The following is a 15,851-nucleotide window of genomic DNA, read 5'->3' on the forward strand; positions in this document are numbered from 1 at the left end:
TTCAGTTCAGGTCATGATCTCAAGGTCTGTGAGTTCAAGCCCCGCATCCGGCTCTGTGCTGACAGTTCAGAACCTGGAGCCTGCTTCAGAGTCTGTGTCTCCCTCTCTCTCTCTGCCTCTCTCCTGCTCTCGTGGTCTGTCTCTGGGTCTCAAAAATAAATAAACGTTAAAAAAATTATCTATAAAAAAAATAATTTTAGAAAACATTGCTGAAAGTTGACTTTAAGATCCAAGTCTTGGGGCGCCTGGGTGGCTCAGTCTGTTGAGCGCCGACTTCGGCTCAGGTCACGATCTCGCGGTCGTGAGTTCGAGCCCCGCATCAGGCCCCTGTGCTGACAGCTCAGAGCCCGGAGCCTGTTTCGGATTCTGTGTCTCCCTCTCTCTGACCCTCCCCCGTTCGTGCTCTGTCTCTCCCTGTCTCAAAAAAAAATAAACGTTAAAAAAAAAAAAAATTAAAAAAAAAAAAAAAGATCCAAGTCTTGTTCTTAGAATTTTGAATGGGTTTTCTCCCTTCAAGGTAGTCTCTTAATATTATTTGCATATTATCCTGACTGACTGCTCTGCTCCTTATGAAATCCTCACTTTGCCCCCACTCCCTCCAGTGCCTGCTATTGTGCTTGTACATTCCTTTATGCTTCAATTGCAGCAGGTGGCCCAATTCCATTTTTGGGGGGTGGGGGAGAGAGAATGATAGCTTTCTATTGGGAGATCGAGAAGAAAACAGTGAGTGCCAGGGAGAAATACAGATTCCTAGATTATGCACACATAACATGGTTAAATATCCATCTTGGATCTCACAGCTAAGGATCTCAGTTTCAAATGTTTCCCCCCTTTTCCTCTGCTGACATTCTTTTGAGTTATACTTGCTCTGTGTTCATCCTATTCTGGTTAAATGTGGCTGTTCTGCACAGGAGACTACTTGAGTAATCAAGGGCTGTGTAATCCCAAGGGGTCAGGGGGTGACTTCTGTAGAGCCAGAGTGTCAGCAATGACTTGGTGAGGGTGGGGTCAGGGAATGGCAGGACAGAAGAGGAAGGTGGATGTGGGAGGTGGTGATAGAAGAGTAAATGGAGGGTGGTCAGGGAGAAAGATTTGAGGCACATGTACCTTTCCACATAGACTCTAAGGCTGTCTTATTGGCTCAATTTTTCCTCTGAGGCAGGAATAATATTTATTTGACAAGGCATATAGTATTCACTATACACTAAACATGATTCTAAGTGTTTTATAGAAATTAGTTCAGTTACTTGTCAAACAAACCTGTAAATTAGGTCCTATGATTATCTTCATTGTACTGATAAGGAGACTGAGGCGCGGAGGCATTAAAAAGCTTGCCCAAATTCACATAGCCAACACGTGACTGAGACGGAAAAGGTGGGATTATCAGACTAAATATAGGACACCCGTTAAGTTTGAATTTCAGGTAAGCAACAAATAAGTTTGAAGTATAAGTATGTCTTATGCACACTGGGATATACTTATAATTAAAACTTATTTGTTGTTTATCTGAAATTCAAGCTTGGCTGGATGTCCTGTATTTTTATTGTGAAATCTGGCAACCCTACACCCAGGGATTGTTTGCTGTTAATCACTATCCTATCAGAATCAGAAAAAAAATCAGAAAAAAAAAAAATCTCTTGGGAAGGAGGAAGAAATATCATCCAGTATGATTTGCCCTTGGTTCTGAGGCCCCAATGAATGGATGTTCCTGGATGTGAAATTTGGGATACTTTATACAGTATAGCATATGCATGTTTACCTCCTGGCTCAAAAAGGCTATTATTGTATATTATCATGCAAGTGGCCTTGTGCTGATTTCAAGTAATCCCCTTCCCCTCAATTTATTCATAAGAGATCAAATATACAATTACATATGCAGCTGCACTTCTTTAGATCTTGCCACAGAGGCACTCAGGGTTTCCATATCCAGCCTTTAACGTCAGTTTGACTTTAGGTAATACTTAATAATCACTCCTTATTCTTTTTTAAAGCCCAAATTAATTAAAATGTATGTGTCTACAGTGAGTATTGTTTCTAGATTGTTTTTTCAAATTCCCAATATAAATAGCTTTTTATGTAGATAATTAAAACCATCTGCTTCTTGGTAGCTCAGTTATGTTTACAGCATCCCCTTTTTATTTGGGGAATTAAACTGCCATAAGTTTTTACTTTAGTGATGAAATATCACAAAAAATGCTCATGGCATTATTATTCCTTAAAAAGAAACGGAGACTATTAAATATTATTGGAAAAAATTGTTTTGAGTTAACTCAAAAGGCCTTAGAGTTCTACAGTTTTTAGGCAAATATATTTGAGTTTGTTCCATCAGAAAATCTAAATGCATAAATAAGGGTTCTTAGAAAATTTAGCATTCAAATAAGGAAATCTTTCAAATCATTTTATAACTGTTACTCTAGTAAAATTTCTCTGAGTCAGTAAAGATAAGGTATCTCTAGTAACACAAGGAATTTGGTGATTTCATAAGATATTATAAAATTACAAAGTAAATTGAATAAATTGGGCAAAGTCATAGGAAAAAAGTCAAAAGTGAGGTAATGATTAAAGTTACAATAAGTGTTCTTAGTCTCTGACTTTGACCAAGCCCTTATCTCCCCCTTTTGCAGCTTAGATAGTATATCTAAATGAATGTTCAATAATATTTTTAGGATATTAAAGTTCTTTTATAGTTCCATGTTTTCAAACTGAAAAACTGCCTGAAAACCGATCACATAATTTGCCATCATGGCAGTATCTCTAAATGCTAATTACATTTATTAAAAAAAAAGACCGGGTACCTGGGTGGCTTCAGTTAAGCATGATACTTTGGCTCAGGTCATGATCTCACGATTTGTGAGTTCGAGCCCCACATTAGACTCTGCACCAGCACAGAGCCTCCTTTGGATTCTCTGTCACCCTCTCTTTCTGCCCCTCCCCCATTCGCTTTCTCTCTCTCTCTCTCTCTCTCTCTCTCTCTTTCTGTCTCAAAAGTAAATAAGCACTAAAAAAAAAAAGAGACCACTTTGTCAAAATGAATGCTGAAGCTTGGTAATTAAGTTGTACCACTCACCTGTTAGGTTTATTCTTTTGTTCATTTCAGTAAATTCTATATCACAAAGATTAAGCTACTCGACCCTATTGTTACTTGGGTACTTTAATTTCTTTTGAATGGAGAAATGATATTTGCTTCATGGCAAAGCATGTAATCAGCCTTCTTGAAAACTATTCAAGAAAGCAGAGAGAAATTATGTCCTGGAAAAGTTTGTTATCTGCATAATTAACAAATTTTGACTGGATTTCCAAATTGTCACATCTTAATAGTCTGAGTGTGGGATGGGAAATGTTTTTATATGAATTAAATCTTGAGGAATGTATTGTACCTATGAGACTAAATTCTTGTTCTCTTATTCTAGTCTGTATAAGGATTTGGTAAGCTTAGTGAGGCTTTACCTATTAGCCTCGTTAATTATATTTAATTATTTATCCTATTTTGGGGGCTTGTCCTATTGTAAGTGCTTTTTTCTTTCCTTCTTGACTCATTCTGCCAACGGTTGTTAGAATTTGCTGCTAGATCTGTACAGCTCTCATGTTCCTCCTGTTAACCAGTGTTTCCAGTGCCTCAAACAGGGCTGCCTACAACCCATGTTCTCTGCCTTTTCACCTTTCAGTCTCTACCTTTCCCTCTGCTTCTACTCAATACCCACTTAACCACTTGCCAGGCAACATCTGTATTTGAACAGAGGCCTTCAATACCTTCAGTGTCTTATGGTATAATGGGCAAGGATACTTGCATGGATTGAGTGCTTATTCTGTGAGGGGCAATGCGTTTTACTCAGCTGTGTGTGTGTGTGTGTGTGTCTGTGTGTGTATGTAATCTCTACATCCAACATAGGGCTCAAACTCACAATCCCAAAATCAAGAGTCATATGCTCTACGAACTGAGCCAGCCGGCACCCTTATTCAGCTGTATTTAAGTCTCACCGTGACCTGATAAAGTCAGAGTTACTAATCTCATTGTACAAATGAGGAACTAAAGGTCACCAAATTTAAATAAATTATCATGGATGAACAACTAATAATTGTGAATATTATTATTTCATAAATCAATCTAACAGAGAAGTCCATAATTTCTTGGGCACACCGTGAATCTAAGGCATTGGTAAAAGACAAAGGGATGAGTTTATCTGGATGCACCTTATACTATGTAGATGGTTGTCTATACTGCAAAGCAGTCTTGCTACGTCAGCATAGTATGACATTGTCATATCTAGATAGCCATTCAGGAAAATTTCAAGAATTGATAGTTTTTATCAAACATTTTATTGATTAGATAGTCAAACCTGTGACTGGGGCAGCCCATCCTAGACCTGTGGACCCTTGATATACCAGAAGTTACTGGATTGCTCTGCTAGAATATTTTTCTTCAGAAAAAGGTATTCCTCACTGTGTTCAGTAGTAAATACATATTGGTACTTATTTGAATTTCATTTTTAAGGACAATTTTTAATGAAATGGAAAAATCCTTGAAGTTCTCTCTACCACACAGATGTGTGCTAATTTGGCAACTAGAAGATGCTGGTTGAAAATTTTAGATTTGGAATTGTATTTTTCTTTTTATTCATGGAGAAATATTTGTCATCACAGAAAGAGTCATAATCTGGATAGAGTCAATGAATATGTAGTTTACTTTCAGATTGAAGAGTAACTGACAAGGTGATTTATTAACCTGCTTTTTTTTTTCAAGACTGATCACTATCAATTAACCATTTTGTTGTCAATGCTACCAATAATGCTGCTGTTAGTACAATTAGAACATTGAATGAAAAGGTTTGATTTTGGGATTTTGCATAAGACTTGATTAGTTGATTATCACGAGTCAGCTCATCAGAACCCCATTCCTTTACTTGGGGGGATTTCCCACTTTAAGAATCTTGGTAGAAGGGGTATCCCACTTCCTACTGTGGATTCAAAATTGCCACTTTTTCCTCCCTCAGTTTCCTTTGCTGCTAAGGTATGGGAGAATTGACATTTGGATGCATTTGCTCTGAATATTGAGTTGGGAGCAACTGATGCAAGAAGCAGGACCACAGAAGATTCATTTTGATGGTGGTGTCAGTGATGCCAAGGTCCAAGGGCATGGTGGTAAAGCCACAGTGGCAGCATCAGTATCAGGTCTGGTGGTGCCAGTACAATCTGTGGTGACTATTATGTAGAAGTGTGCATCTTTGTCCTCACTAGACTGGTTGTGTGGTGTTGCTCTGGCTGTATTCCTGGAAATCTCATTTCTTTCCCTCTTCCAAAATTTCATTGTTATGGCAATTTGTGAGCTACTCAAGATCTTTCCATTAAATCCCTCATCTGGAGTATGCTCGTAACTGAGATTGTGATACACTTTGTTTATACGATATGAGAATTTCAGTATTAACAGTAAGAGTACCCTAATTATCAGTGTTATTAAAAAAAGTGCTTAAATACCTTGTTGATGATTGTACTGAGAAGGTAGAAAAGACTGATCATTAAATCAGACACATATTCAAACTGTCATGTGTTATTTGGCCCCTCAGAAAAAAATATACTTAATAGTATCTTGAAAACATAGTACTGTGGTATATCTTTGGCAACATTCTGGTAACCCTGCAGCAGTTACACTAGTACAGTTTGGAGCAAAATGATAGTTGCCATTACTAAGACTGAGTTTCCAAAGTTTTGTTAACAGCAAGAGAGAGAAAAGATATTTCTTAGATGCCTGGAAAGTAATTAATTTTGAAGCAATGGGTAAAATATTATACATTTTGGTTATGTATTTTCAAATCCGTTGAACAAATGAGTTAGACTAAAATTTGTAAGATTCAGTTTGACTCTAAACAAATCTATGATTCTGACATATATGCATGTGTGTATGAGTGTGTGTGTGTACAGTCATTTATTCCAAATGGACTTGAACATGAAGGAGAATAGATGCTCTAAAAAGGACTCAGGAAAAGAGATTTCTCATTTTAGAAAGGAAAGTAGAGGGGCGCCTTGGTGGCTTCTTCTGTTAAGTGACTGACTCTTGGTTTCAGCTTTCAATTCATGATCTCACAGTTCGTGAGCTCGAGCCCCATGTCAGGGTCTGTGCTGACAGTGTGGATGGAGCTCTCTGTCTCCCTTTCTCTCTGTGCCCCTTCCCTGCTCGTTCTCTATCTCCCTATCCTCAAAATAAATAAATAAACATTGAGGGGCCCCTGGGTGGCTCAATTGGTTAAGCATCCAACTTTGGCTCAGGTCATGATCTCATGGTTTGGTTTGTGAGTTTGAGCCCCATGTTGGGCTCTGTGCTTACAGCTCAGAGCCTGGATCCTGCTTGGGATTCTGGGTCTCCCTCTCTCTGTCCCTCCCCTGCTCACAATCTGTCTCACGCTCTCTCAAAAATAAATACATTAAAAAAATAAACATTAAAAAAAGAAAGGAAAATAGAAAAGTAGAATGAGGAAATATTAGTCAGATTTTATAAGCTATTTAGTGGCGAGCCACCCTATCAGGTCCCTATGTAGTTTAGTGGGTTCAGGTGGTTAAATGGCTTAAGTTATGGACAATCAACATTTATTACAAATAGTTTTACATATTTTTTCTAAGGATACTTATAACTTTCGCTAGTTAAATCTAGAAAAGTAATATTAATTTCTAATCTAATTTTATGAGACACTTTGTTTTCCTCAAGGAGAATGGAACTCAAACAATTAGATTTCCCTTTTTAATGTGGCCACCCAGAATCTCAGAGTTAAATCTGAGCCTCCATTGTAGAAACTGTGGAATTCAAAACCTATATTCTATCCTGTCCAATCCACACCAGCCCAACACATCTTGACCCTTTGTTATATTTATTTTTGTTGATTTTGCATTTTTATTTTTTTAAGTACATAATATAAAATAAAAATACATAAACTATCTTATATTCTTTATGACATTAGGGAAGATCTTGAGAGGTGCAGATTTAATTTTCTTTAACATTGAAATTGGCGAATTATTAGCTTAATTTAAGTTCTTTATTAGCTTATTGAAATGGGGATAATACAGATCGTTCAGTCAGTAATGAAAGCAATGGTCTATTCCTAGAACTACATCTATCTGAATAATGTCATGCACCATAAAAGAAAAAGCACTGGGATGGGATCAGCCTACATTTGTCTTTTGATTCTTCCACTGGCTTACTCTGGAAATGGATGGGCTTTTTTTTTTTTTTTTTTTTTTTCTCGCATTTATAAAGGAAAGGGATTAGTTAGGCCTAATATCCTCCACAGTTCATGATGGCTGGAAATTACTGACTATGCAGTAGAACTGAATTGCCTTCTTCCTCTCTGTACCTCACCTGAGTGAGACAGAGGAGAGGGATGTGAGTCTTGGCCAGATCTCGCTGCTGGATGAGCTAATCTGTAGTTTGGGTTGATTTTGAAGTCTTTTTTTTGTTTTGTTTTGTTTTAAGCATCTAGGAGGGATATTTTTGTGAACCCCAAATTTATTTTCTTTTTTCTTTTCTCTTTACCAAAAGTAATTTAAGTTCACAAGAATGAAGATGGTGACAGCAGCCTGGGCTTTAACTTTTGAACACTTTCCAGTTTTATGTCTTATTAAGCAATATTGTAAGTAATATGCACATATTTCAATAAAATACATGAAAAACTTTGCACATTGTTAAGATATTTTTCACAGTGTGTTTTGTCAATTCTGAAAGTCTGTGAGAATCTGGCAAACTGCCAGGACGTGGGGGTAATATGAAAGGACACTAAAAATGAAGAATATCTGATTAGGTGATGGTAGTGATAGGAAGGTTTAGGGAGCTTATTAAAATAAAATACCAAGAACCCCAACATGCATTTCATTTAAAACATATGTCTTAGGATATCTTTGAGACTGCTTTTTTCATTTTAAAGAAACAGGGGTTGGGGCGGCTGGGTGGCTCAGTCAGTTAAGCATCTGACTTCGGCTCAGGTCATAATTTTGCAGTCAGTGAGTTTGAGCCTTGTGCCTGGTTCTGTGTTGACAACTCAGAGCCTGGAGCCTGCTTTGACTTCTGTGTCCCCTGCTCTCTCTCTTCCCCTCGGACCCTCGTGCTCTGTCTTGCTCTGTCTCTCAAAAATAAATAAATGTTAAAAATTTTAATAAAAAAATAAACAGGGATGTGTATGAATTACATTTATATGAAACAACTATATTGATATTCACTGCCAAAGATATCATACTGCAGAATACTGAGATTGAAAATGTTCTTTAAATCCACCATTGAGGTATAGTGTAAAGAAATGTCAAATAATTCTTATGATAAGATATGAAATTACTTAGAAATTGTTCCATGACATATATTGTAAAAATCTCACTGTCATATACATAGTGAAATATATCATTTATGATGAAAATAGTCGTATAAGTTTCACTGGAGTAAATAGTCTTCTTCAATGTTAAGGTGATTGGAGAGCTTTACAAAAGAATATGGGGCAACATTGTGGGAGAATATTCCTCGGGGAGGGGGGTTGGGTAATTGTAGAGAGACACTGTTCACAATTATGTAGCGGTCTTTCTGTGTCATGCAAATTCAATGTTATATTTGATTCAGGGATATTTAAGAAAAGTGTGTCTTAAGCAACCTATCTAAGCCTAGCTTTTCTAACCTATAAAATGGAGTGACCACTAGCCCCTGACTCATTGTAGGATGGAAACAATAGGTAAGTTAACTTGTAAAAAGCAACCTGCTCATAGAAAGCTCCGATGAGATGTTATTCTCATCTTATTCTCATTAGAGCAGAAAATAACAGAACATAAATTTGGTTTAGTTAGGATACAGTTGTTTCAGGTTTTACTGTGTCATTTTCATACCTATAAATCAATACTGTCTTTCTTCAAAGAAAAGGATTTCTGCTTACATTAAAAGGATGGATCAAAGTGTTGGTATTTATTCAGAAATAATAATGACGCTGAAGCCACACCGTGATGATTGACTGTCCATGTTGCCAGCTGTGTGTTTGCAAGCTAATGATCGTCTTTTCTACAAAGTCTTTACATTAAGCAATAGCTTTGATGGCTAGATAATCAGAGAAATCAAAGATGGATAATACCTATTTATTTTTCTATATTTATTTCTGAAGAAAGTGCATGAATATACTTTGACCTCAAGGAACACAAATGTTCAGATTTATATAAAGAAAGATCGTCCATAGCTAGGTTTTAGAACAATAGTATTTTTTTTCACATTTTTTTCATGACCTGATTCTTCCATAGATATAAACTTCCTTACAAATTTATAAATTTAGTCCCTTCTCTTACTTCACATAATTGTTAAACTGTTTGAAAAAGCTATACCATCATAGCAATAGAAAAAACTGGAAGGAAATACATTTCTTATCTCTTGATAGAGAAGTTTCTAAACTTAAAAGAAATGGCAGTAATCATAAAGAGAATAATTGATAGTTTGTTGAAAAATTTTAAACTTCTAAGAGTTCTAGGTATAAGGCAGTGTATATATTAATATATATATTAAGTAATATAAATGTTATTGGCAAATAATATGTATTCAGTAATAATATATTCAATATATATAATATATATTATACATAAATAAAATTCTTCCTAGATTTTGACCATCATGTCTAAAAGAAAAGACAAAGATCAAGCACATTGTATTAATGTTGGAAATATTGGAAAGGTGAGAGCCATATGCCATAACTTTGAGGAAAGTTTGTAAGAGAGGTATGGAACTGGGAGAAAGAAGGAAGAAGTAGGGTGACTTGTAACTCACTGCCTGTGAAGGAACAGTAGGCTTTGGGAGCGAGTGGCAGAAATGTTGCTGAATCCCATCAGAATTCCTAACTTCATGGAGTTGGTGAGATATGGAAGAATAGGGACACTCGTGTAGGTGGGTGGGTGGGTAAACCAAGCATTAGCTTGTCTCTATGTTTTTCTACGTAACTAGTTTATAATCCATGATATATATCCTTATATAGAATTTCTCTGGCTATCCCCTCTATTACTCCATGGAAACAGCTCTTATTAAGTCATTAAAGGACTTCAGGTAGCTAAACCCAAAGATACTTTTTCAGTATTCATCTTACTTGTCTTTTGGTCACTTCCTTCTTCTTGAAATACTCTTTTTTCTTGTATTATAAAACCACTTTTGAATTTTCTGCCTCTGTGGCCATTCTTTCTTGGGGTCCTTTGTATCTTAGTATCTTTCTGGATATTAAATATTAAACATTTAATTAAAACTCCATAAGGTGAAAGCCAAGGCCACTGGAAAAAGGGAATAGAAACTTAGGAAAATCTCATACATGTAGGACAACTAAGGGCTCAGATACTTCAGAGATGATGTTTGTATCACCCCGTCAGGCAAAATCCCCAACCTGCTGAGGTGCTGGCTAAGAGCTATGGAAACATGCAATGAGTGGTAGAAAAAAGCTTTGGTAGCATGTATTCTTCACCGCTTCCTGCCTCATACACTTTGCTCCTTAATTTTGAATTCAGCTATGTGACTTGCTTTTGCCAATAAAATGAGGTAAAGGTGGTGATATGCCACTTCTAAGACTAGGCCTTGAGATATTTTGCAAGTTTCCACTTGTAATCTTACACCTTAGTTATAGACATGGAAAGAACATATTTGGATTACTCTGCCAGCCACAGGAAGATTGGTACCTCCAGCCAAACCCATGTACCTCCAGGAGGTCCATGGAGCATTGCTACCTCCAGCCAAACACAGTCTAGATAAGCTACAAACATGTGAATGAGCCCAAATGAGAGCAGCAAAACTGCCCAGTTGAGGTCAGCCTAGACCAGCTGATCTTAGTGACCAGTAGATTCATGAAATATGTGCTGCTGAAATTTTATGATTGCTTATTATACAGCATAATTGTGAACATAGTCAACTGATACAGATTTCATAAATACCAACATAGACTTGTGAAGAGAAATTAGAAGTAGTGTCTATCCATATTTTGTTTGCTATCTCATGTATATATTTTGACTAATCTCATTGCTGATTCTCATGTATTTATATAATATATTTTGGTGGTATGGTTAATGTAGCGATTTAGCCCACTTACAAAATGTCAAGTTGGCATTAAAATAAAACTAAAGGAAGATTAGATATTCAAAGACCTGAATTAGAGGTAGGTGCAGAAACTGACAATTCTTCCAGTGGCCCTATTTTGGGCCATTTTCTTATTGAGGATATTTGAGGCAATTTTCTTATTGAGGATAGTTGTTTAACATTAGTTGATAGCGTTTTATTGTTGTAATAGGTGCTGTTAAATTTAAGCATGGAAGAAGGATGTAAATGATATTGGGAATTCAAAGAATGGGTTGTGGTAGAAATTTGTTATGATTTTCTGGCTGCCAAAACACTTTCAGAACCCCTTTCTAATATTTAGGGATGGTTTTTTGTTTTGTTTTTTTATCTTACAAGTTCTATCTTTCCAAGATTTAAGCTTACTTTCTAAGTCTCCTTTGTAGTTGGGGCCCTATCATATGACCACATATCCTGATCCACCAAGTTACCATGCATCCTGAGCTACCCATCATGAACTGGGAATTGACTGACCCACCAACCCAGAAGGTAGGATGTGTACAGTAGAACTTCATTATCAAATGGAAATGGTGTGTACAATTGTACTTGGACAGTCCTTGAAGGCACTAGTAAGTGCTCAAATTATATTTTCTTCTAGTTTGCTACATTTTTTGTTCCATACCTGTGGTTTCATGAAGAGTTTTCTATAACAAATTGAGGAAGAAAAAACTCAAGTCCGTTTTATAGATGGTTCTGTATAATATGCAGGCATCAACTGAAAGTGGACAGATGCAGCACTACCACCCCACTCTGGGGCAGTCCTGCAAGTCAGTGGTGAAGGAAAATCCTCCCAGTGGGCAGAACTGTGAGAAATGTATTTCTTTGTTCATTTTGCTTGGAAGGAGAAATGGCCAGATGTGTAATTGTATACCAATTCACGAACTGTAGCCAACCATTTGGTTAGCTGGTCAGGGACCTAGAATGAATATGATTAGAAAAATTGATGACAAGGTCTCAGATGAGGTTCGTAGATAGATCTCTCTGGATAGACACAGAATGTGAAAGTATTTATGGTCCCTATAAATACTTATTAATGGGTAACCTTGGCAGAGAAACATGTTAATAATCATATATACAGGATGGCTAGGTCTGTGGATTCCTACCAGCCTTTATCCCCAGACATTTTTATCCATTTCTCCAATGAACTCATGAACAAAGTGGCCATGGTGGTAAGAATGAGGGTTATGTGTGCACTCAATGATGTAAATTGTCACTCGCTAAGGTTGACCTGGCTGTAGCCACTGCTAAGTGCCCAGTCTGCCACTGCAGAGATCAACACTGAGCCTTTGATATACACCATATCTGTGGGGTGATTAGCCAGTTACTTGGTGGCATATTGATTAAATTGGACCACTTCTATCATGAAAGGGGCAGTGCTTTGCTTTTACTGGAATAGAGATTTATTCTGGATATTGATTTTTCTTCTCTGGTCACAATACTTCTACCAGTCTACCATTCATGGACTCACAGAATGTCTTATCCACCATCATGGAATTCAGTCCAACATCACTTCTGATCCCAAACTCATTTTCATAGTAAACAGAGTGTGACAACGGGTCTGTGTTCGTAAACTCACTGGTCTTAGCACATTCACCACGATCGCAAAGCAGCTGACTTGATACAATAGTGAAATGGACTTTTCAAGACTTAGTTGTGGATGGAGCCAGCTAGATGATAATGCCTTGCAGTGCTAGATCTTTGTCCTCCAGAATGTGGTATATGCACTAAGTCATTGTCCAGTATATGGTGCTGTTTCTTTCCATGGTCAGGATTCATGTGTCCAGGGATTAAGGAATGGAAATGGCTTTTTTGGCTCTTACCCCTAGTTAACTACTCATAAACTTTTGCTCTTTGTCCCCATGGATCATAGGTTCTGCTGATTTCAAAGTCTCAGTTCCAAAGGGAGAATACTTCCAACTGGGATGCAACAATGATTTCACTGAACTTGAATTTGAAACTACCACCAGGCCACATGGGGTCCTCATGCCTTGTGTTGGTTGAGGTGATTGGTCCTGACTACCAAGTCAGGATTGGGTTGCTATTACACATTGGGATAGGAGGACTATGTATGAAATCTAAGGGATCCCCTGGGTTTCTTTTAGTACTCTGATGTATTTGATTAGGTTAATGGAAAACTACTACAACAGCCCAATTAAGGCAGGACCATTAGTGGCCCAGACCTACCAAACAAGCTGAGATGTTTGCTGAAGGCAAAAGAAATGTGGAATGGGTGGAGAAAGAAGGGAGTCATAAATACCATAAATATAAATAAACATGTTACCTACTGCAGAAAGGGAGACTATAATATTTATGAACATTTCTTCCACATCTTACTATTATTTTTATACCAAGTACTTTTATTTTCTTTCTTCTGTTATTTCCTTATCACATAACATAAATGGGTTAAAATAATTTTAAAATAGTATCTATTATGCTATTGTGGGGTGGAGCATTCTAAAAATGTCAGTCATGTCAACCCTATTGAACTTAAGGTTGTTCAAATAGTCTACATGGTTGCTATTTTTGTCAATTATTGATTGAGGTTTATCGAAATTTTTAACTCTAACTGGATTTGCCTTTCTCCTTATGGTTCTATCCATTTTATTATTTATACATTTTATAGCCCTGTGTTATGTACATAAATATTTTAGGATTGTAATGTCCTCTTGATGAACTAACCTCTTTATCATTATGCAATGACCTTCTTTATCCTTGATACTATATTATTATTTGTTCCAAAATATACTTTATCTGATACCCAGATTTTTTCAGTTAGTTTATCTTTTCCCATTCTGTTATTTTTAACCCATTTGGGTCTTTTATATTTTAAGTATGTTTCTTATAGTTAGGATATAGTTACATCTTTCTTTTTTTTATTTGTTTTTTTTTTAAGTTTCTTTCTTTCTTTCTTTCTTTCTTTCTTTCTTTCTTTCTTTCTTTCTTTCTTTCTTTCTTTCTTTCTTTCTTTCTTTCTTTCTTTCTTTCTTTCTTTCCTAATTTTGAGAGAGTGAGAGAGACAGTGTGAGTGGAGGAGGGGCAGAGAGAGAGAGGAAGACAGAGAATCCATATAGCTTGGAGCCTAATGCAGGGCTCGAACTCACAAACTGTGAAATCGTAACCTGAGCAGAAACCAACTGTTGGATGCTTAACGAACTAAGCCACCCAGGCACTCTACATCTTGCTTTTTTAAATCCAATTCAACAAACTCTGCCTTTAATTGGGATTTTTAGACCATTTGTATTTAATGGGATTATTGGTTATGTTGGGTTTAAATCTACTGACTTGCTATTTTTTGTTGTTGTTGTTCAATTTTTCCCTTAATTTTTCTGCCTTATTTTGGATTTTTTTTTTGGATTTTCTTTGTTGGCTTATTAGTTATAACTCTTTGTTGTATTATTTTAATATTTCTTTAGGTTTTATAGTGTACATCTTTGACTTACCATTGTCAACTACTGTTGAGTGATAATATCCCACTTCATATATAGGGTAAGAAAGGTACACAGAGTGCTTCTGTTTTTCCCCTCTTGCTTTTTGTCCTATTGTTATCATATACAGTAAAACCTTGGATTGTAAGTAACTTGTTCTATGAGTGTTCTGCAAGACAAACAAATATTTCTTATAAATTTTTACTTGATAAAAGAGCGATATCTTGCTCTTATCGTGCTCAATACGAATAGGATGGGACACTGAATGTCTCATGATCACAACTGAGCCGATGGGTCTTGAAATTTGCTTTGATATATGAGTGCTTTGGATTACAAGCATGTTTCCAGAATGAGTTATGCTTGCAAACCAAGGTTTCACTGTAATTTACTTCTACATGTCATAAATACCATACTATGTTGTTTTGTTTTTGTTTTAAATAATTTTTGTTTAAATTGTTTAGTTTTGCTTTAAATAATTTTTATGTAAATTGTTTTAAATATTATTTATTTAATTTTTAATTTTTTTATTTTAATGTCTTTTATTTATTTGTGAGAGAAAGAGAGGGTGAGCAGGGGAGGTGCAGAGAGAGATGGGGACAGAGGATCCAAAGTGGGCTCTGTACTGACTGTAGAGAACCTGATGCAGGGCTTGAACTCACAAACCATGAGATCATGACCTGAGCTGAAGTCAGACATTCAACCAATTGAGGCACACAAATGCCCCTATTTTATTTTTTAAATGTTTATTTATTTATTTTGAGAGAGAGAGTGCATGTGCATAAGCGGGGAGGGGGGGGGAAGAGAGAGAGAGAGAGAGAGAGAGAGAGAGAGAGAGAGAGAGAGAGAGAGAATCCCCAGCAAGCTCCGCACTGACAGCATGGCTAGATCTTAACCAACAGCAAGATTACAATCTGAGCCAAAATCAAGAGTCGGAGGCTTAACCGACTAAGCCACCCAGAAACCCGTAGTCAGTGATTTTTAAGAGTTTTGATTAGAAAATTATTTTATGTTTATCCAGATATTTACCATTTCTGGTGCCCACAGTTCCTTTGTCTAGATTCAGATTTCCATCTGGTATCATTTTCTGTCTGAAGAAATTCTTTTTTTTTTCTTGCCTCAGGTTTCTTTGTACAAATTGCACAGGAGAACACCAGCCCCATGTAGACAGCAGCCCAGGAGTTACAGCAGTCCTTTCTTCCCCACTGACAGAGGCTTCTGCTCCTGGAAGCTATGTGGGGGTCTAGGTATCTTTGGGAGGCTGAGTTGGATCTGGATCCATAGGCTTGGCTTTGATTTGAACCTTGGTTTTGGTCTTTGGCTGGCAGAGCCTGAGATCCTTG

Source organism: Panthera tigris, chromosome B4 (assembly GCF_018350195.1).
Source record: "Panthera tigris isolate Pti1 chromosome B4, P.tigris_Pti1_mat1.1, whole genome shotgun sequence".
Classification (NCBI taxonomy): domain Eukaryota; kingdom Metazoa; phylum Chordata; class Mammalia; order Carnivora; family Felidae; genus Panthera; species Panthera tigris.